We start from the raw sequence: 6,537 nt of genomic DNA on the forward strand, positions 1-6,537 counted from the left end.
CACTAAACGCTATTTTAAATGCTTTGTGGTCGACTGAGGAGCATTGGTAGACATATTCAATGGTTTCCACATTTACGGAGACCAAGATAATAAATGCCACGCACACTATAGTTAGGTACAGCACACAGAACATTGCTAAATTCTAGTCCTGCCTCATCGATTTGAAATGAGAAATGAGCAGACAAAAGACGAAAAAGATTGACGCTCAGGACTGCCACATATAGAAACAACTGCAACGATTAAATGCCTAAGGTATGTAATAAAGCATCCTTGGATAGTGCATTTAAAAATAAATACCCTTGTGTTGTTTTTGATTGAAATAAATTTTCGTGCACATACAGAATGAATGGTTAATAATTTAATATATATGTAGACCAAGGTCTGTGCACGGGATGCTTCCTGGAAGAATCCAGTTCTTTTAGCGGGGCACCCTACCTAAAGCCAAATTGAGATATAATAATCATATTCCTAGAGAAATAATCAGAAATCGAATACCAATCAAATAATATGATATATAGGAGTAGTAACCATATTTACTATGGAAAATGCCCCAACCACATAGTGTAAATTTATATAGAAATCAAATTCCATATCATCATTAAACCTCAATAGTCAATATAATAGCCCAAGCAAAATTAAATAACTTCTTATATACCTTACTGTCATACTACAAATTAATTAAACATTTGAAATCTGTTAACCAGAGAATAAATTTCTAAACCTAATGCAAGTGAAATAATTTAGATGCAATAATGAATGCCTAATGTGAGTATCATTTGTCAATGTCCTTGTAAAAAAGTCTGTAAAAGAGATATGAGTAACTAATATAGAAGAAAAAACAGGAAGTTGTCGTCTGTTGAAAAATAAATAAAATATCTAGAATATAAATTAGAATATAAAATAACATTCAGTCAATGTGTCGTCAATAAAATGTACAATTATCAAATGTTAAAACTGGGTGATACAGTCACCAAAAATAAATACTAAGTATAATAAGTAAATAAATTAAATGTGGTCTATAAAACTACCACTAGGTATAATAGGTCAATAAATTAAAAGTGGTTTATAAAACTACCACTGTGCGAACCCTTTCTCCAGTTAAAACATGTCAGTCATGTGCAAAATCAATCAAAATGGTAAGGTGGTAAAAAAGGGAAAATTCTTTCGATACATCAATTATATATGCCTCAGATTTAAAAGAATTAGAAGATACTTAGTTATCGTCGACTATGATTGCAGTGTAAAATTTGTCATATGAATTGTCGACGGTGTAATTAGGGTCTGTTATTATAGATGAGAGTAGCTGTTTCTTATACGAATCACTAAAGCTTTTAACATCGGGCAGATTTCGTAGATCTGTTGGAACATTATTCCAACATTTTGCCCCCAAGTATTGAAAGTTTTTATGTGATGTTGATCTATTAACATATAGGTTGCAGCTTTCGCCGCTCCTACTACCTCCTGATATGTAACTAAATTTGTTCATAAAGTTTGTAGGACAATTGTCATGGATGATTCTAAACATATAATTTGACAGATGGAGTTGCCGTCTAAGATGGAGTGGTAACCATTTCATGTCTCTATAAACATTAAGGCTGCTCTCTGTTTGTGGAACGTTGAGAGCTATTTTGGCTACCTTTTTGTACAGAGTGTCAAGTTCAGCAAGTTTTGTCTTGCCAGCTCTACAATAGATCGTGTCTAAATAATCGAATTGTGGCAACATGAGTGCATTGGCAAACATTTTCCTATATTTAATGGGTAGCAGTGCTTTACTTCTATACATGGCACCAATTCTCTTCATGACCTTCTTAATAATATAATCTACATGGCTTTTGAAGTTTAATTTACTATCTAGAATGAGGCCAAGATATTTTGTCTCTTTGCACTCCTTGATTGTGAAAGTTACCTCATTACATTCAATGGTTAATTCATCATGTTGATCAACAGAATCAAACAATAGGAATTCAGTCTTCTTTTCATTGAGTGATAATTTATTTACACTGAGCCATTTAAAGATTGTCATAAGTTCTATTTTCATGTTTATAAATGTGCTTCTGCAGGTTTGATCAAAGAATAGTGCACCATCATCTGCAAATAGAAAGGGCTTAGATAGGTTACAGGCATAAATGATGTCATTTATGAAGATACTAAATAATATAGGCCCAATGATGCTTCCTTGTGGTACACCACTCAGAACTTCTAAAAATGAGCTTAGTTTGCCATTGATCCTAGTGCATTGATATCTACAAGATAAGAAGTTCTTAAACCAGGTTAAAGCAATGCCACCAATTCCATAATATGCCAATTTTTGAAGCAATATTTCATGATTCACTGTGTCAAAGGCCTTCTTAAGATCAAGAAAGATGATTCCTGGTTTATAAGACTTAGATTTACTCATATATATTTCGTCCATCAGATCGTACATCAAATAAGTTGTGGAGTGATTTTTCCGAAAGCCATATTGATGCCGGATGAAAAGTTTGTTCTCTTCCATGTAATCAGTGAGTTGCTTGCCGACAAAGTATTCTATAAGTTTTCCTACAAGTGGAAGGATGGATATTGGCCTGTAATTATTAGGATCATCTTTCATTCCTGCCTTATGGATGGGAGTTACTCTAGCTTTTTTACAAAGGGTTGGTACAACACCTGTATTAAGGCTCAAATTGACAATATGGGTCAGTGGCTCAACTATGTGTGGTACAGCTTGCTTAAGTAAAAATAGAGGCACATCGTCATATGAGGCCTTGTCATTCTTGAGCGTTTCGACATACATTAGGATATCAGTTTCATTTACTTCTTGGAATCTATCAAATGAGATGTTAGAAGTTCTAGGAGGTAAAAAATCAGTAAAACTAACTCTTTCAATACTGGGGGCCTGATTTTGTAATCTTGATCCAACATTTGCAAAATGAAAGTTAAATAGCTCAGGATCATTCTCATTGATAGTTTGACAATTAGTTGTACCAGGGGTCATATTTGATGCAAGTTTGATAGTTTTCCATACCCCTTTAAGATCATTCTTGGCACTTTTAACTTGTAGATCATCGATTACATTAGCCTTTTTGCAGGTTTTAGCTAATTTATTTCTAATATTTCTCTGAATCTTGTAGCAATCCCAGGCCTCATTACACTTTATACATTTGCTACATATACCACATTTATTGCAATTTCCATTGTCTCTCTTATCCTTCTTTTTACGGAATTTCTTTAGAAGAAAATGTGTATGATTAATGGCATTTAAAAGTTCAGTAGAAGGTTTATGTATGAACTTTTCATGCCTTTCTATGGTCTTGCAAGGGAAGAAGGTTGCATATGCCTGTTCAATATGATGACAAAGGCCAGCAGTGATAGCTTCAACATCTGTACTTTCCAATAGTGGACTGTAATCAGAACAGGTATCTAGATAGTCTAAGAATTGTTTAACATTACGTTTACAATGATTTCTAATTTCAACCTTTTCAAATTTAGGAGCTATAGGTACTTTACAATCTATCTCACACATAATAGCTTGATGATCCCCAATACGTTCATCAAGAACAGAAGATTGAACAAAATCTGCATAACAGTTAGTGAATATTACATCAATAGTAGTCTGGGTAAAATTGTCTCCACGTTTAGCAACTCTAGTTATCCCTTGAATGGTTTGAACTAGATTGTAACATCTCAAGGTCATATCTAATTTTTTGTACTGGGTTGATGAGATATTATTCTGGTCAATGTTTATATCCCCAATCCAGATAACCTTTTTCCCGTTCAATTTTTTCATGCAAAAATGAATGTACTCAATAAAGTTATCAACACTGCAATAATTTCCAGAGCGATAGAAGCAGCAAACATTGATCTTGCTATTCTTAAGCTTCACCCATAATGCTTCAATGTTATCAAGCTTACTATCCATAACTAATTCTGTGTAAGCTAGTTTTTTGTTTATCATTAAGCCGCAACCACCCCTAGAACTGTTTGGCCTGTCGCATCGCATAATGTTGAAGGAGGAAGGAATATTTATGGTGTCTGTGTCAATAGTATCATTAAGATTCATCTCATTTAGGGAAAGTATGTCTAGCTTATGATCTCGAATGAGTTGAGTAAGTTCATTACTTTTAGCTAAATTTAGGAGACCACCTTGAATGTTACAGTGACCAATGCAAAGGTTATGAAATTTGTCAGCTGAGTTGTGAATATTTGTCATTTCACAAAACGTGTTAGTCGTTGTGTCTGATTAAACTAAAATCAGGTGAAAATTATCCGCCTGTAAATATTTTCAATAGAAAAGTTTTAAACTTGAAATCAAAATAAATATTCAGGTGGAAATGTCATGTCGATTTCAATGGTGAGCATAGTACTTGATGTGCTTTGCTAGTTTAAAGATACCATCGCTGTTTAGATGCACATTGTCTTCCCCAAATCTACTAAAACAAGATGATTTCCTAAATCCAGATCTATCACTAAACAAAAATCGATTCATCTCTGTGGGTATAAAGCTAACAAACGAGTATTTGGAAGGAATCTTAGATAAAAAGATATTGATGTCATTTATCACTTTATTTCTAGCAAAACTTTCTCTTGGTAAAATGTTTATGATCTTAATTTTTGCAGCTGGAGCCCACGAGTGAAGTGACTGGATCAGATTATCAATAGAGCGATTGGTGTTATCAAGGGCCTTTGCTTTTCCTGTGAACTCATCTGGTGACAATAATCTATTCCTCATGTGTCGAGGACTCTCTAGGATTAAGTCCACATCATTAGTTCCACACATGAGTACGATGGTCTTCACATTATTTGCATCAATTGACCTCTTTCTTTCATCTGAGTGGAAGCGTTCATTGATACCGTTTGCAATGCCACCAGGATAGTGAAATACATGTGCTTCTTGATGAGCAGAGGATAGTTTTGTAGCATCTAACTTGGAGAACATGCTTGAGCTAACATACACAGCAAGGGATTTGCTTTTGACTGAAGCAGGGGATACGGTGCTCTTATGAGTGATTTTGTTGGGTGATGATTTCCCTTTGATTGAGGGTTCAGTTTCTCCTACAGTAACGAAAGGCTTACTTGAGGTATCGGGTGGAGCAGACAGGGTTGCACTGCCATCAATCTGGCGCAGAGTAATGCTAATTCTCATGTCATCAGTATGGTCCTGAATAAGGCTGTGTTCAAAGCTGTCCTGAGATTTTCTGGTCATAATCATTATGTCGCCATGGGAGAGAGTAAGATTGGCAACGTGGACTTTGCTTTTAGACCTAAAACTGAGGACTCTTGTTGCTCCTAACGATATGGTGGAAATCATGGAGCCTGGTGATATGGACCTCTCATCATCTGAATGGAATGGTATACCTTGCTTGCCATTTTCATACTTAGTGATCATGGCGCTGTTAAATATCAGACTTGGGAACTGTGAGCGTAAACGTTCTATAATAGACTTTAATAAGGGATTGTCATTTAACGGCCTTGTGTTATGGAAGCCTCCATTGTAGGCATATGGGAAATCCCCATAGTATGCTACAGCCCTATTGTTAAACGTTTGTGTGTATTGTGTTTCCATATCCAACTTGAGAGTATCAACAAACCTGAATACACCTCGACTCAAATCATGATATGGATTGATGGACTTATCCACAACGTTAACACTGGTTGAAGATTGTTTGTTAACATCAGAAGAATTCACAAGAGATGGGTTGCTATTAAGTTCAGTCACACTGCTAACTTCACAGTTTTGAGTTTCTGATTCATGTTCAGAGATAAGAACATTGTCCCCGCAAGAGAATGGAACCGCAATTTTGTCATGGCCTGAGCCTTGGGTAAGTTTGGTTAGACGAGCAATTTGTCTCCTCAAATTGTCGTTTTCAAGACTTAGTGATACACAGGTAGAACATTTTGCTTTTGCACTGTTAGGTCTGTCACGAAGGCTGTAATTTCTGATTGGGATACCGGACATAGTTCAAATAAACACAATAATGCAAAGAATTCAGGATAGAGTCTAAAACCGATGCTACTGTTTATAGTTATTTAGTTGTTGATTACAGTACCTTTGCAGCAATTCAGAAGATGGGAATGAGTGGTGTCTGATATTCTTTAGGTGATAGATGGGTGATAGGTGATAGATGGGAGTTAACAGCTCTTAAAAACGATGTCTGATAGTCTTTAGGGTGTCTTTAAATAAACTATCGTGCAACAACCATTTACATCGACATACAACCTGTAATGGTTGCTACATTTGATTGAGGTGTTAATTCCCACTAGGGGTCCTCAAATTATTTGTTGTATAGTAGTGTTGGCTCTGCACAAGCAGAGCCAGTGGTTTACTTAATACAACATCAAACGACAATTGATATGTGAAGTTTGTTGCTATGATGTTTGAATAGTGAGGTATCCTTCTTAAAAAAAGTAATTTTGATGATCATTTTTATCGTAACCTGGTTCCCATTATACAATTTTCTTTCATTTCAGGTCTAATTAGTTAGTGAACAATTGCTGAAGCCTGTAACCGGAGATTTGTGCGTTAAACATATTACATCAGACTACACAGACTTTTATGAG

At 35.3% G+C, this 6,537-nt stretch overlaps 1 protein-coding gene and 1 long non-coding RNA gene across 2 annotated transcripts in view; both read left to right on the forward strand.

Annotated features, from left to right (window-relative positions):
- LOC134817484 (uncharacterized) overlaps nucleotides 1–6,537 on the forward strand; it is a 96,956-nt gene that overhangs the window by 48,579 nt on the left and 41,840 nt on the right. The gene's annotated exons all lie outside the window — the stretch shown is intronic.
- Nucleotides 110–6,537, forward strand: part of LOC134822831 (uncharacterized) — a 7,761-nt gene continuing 1,333 nt past the window's right edge. Inside the window, exons 1-2 of the long non-coding RNA XR_010161224.1 lie at nucleotides 110–252; nucleotides 6,448–6,537. The exon at nucleotides 6,448–6,537 is cut by the window's right edge and continues 1,333 nt beyond it. This is a non-coding gene — a long non-coding RNA (uncharacterized LOC134822831). The remainder of the gene's footprint in view (nucleotides 253–6,447) is intronic.

Source organism: Bolinopsis microptera, chromosome 1 (assembly GCF_026151205.1).
Source record: "Bolinopsis microptera isolate Bmic1 chromosome 1, MBARI_Bmic_1.0, whole genome shotgun sequence".
Taxonomy (NCBI): domain Eukaryota; kingdom Metazoa; phylum Ctenophora; class Tentaculata; order Lobata; family Bolinopsidae; genus Bolinopsis; species Bolinopsis microptera.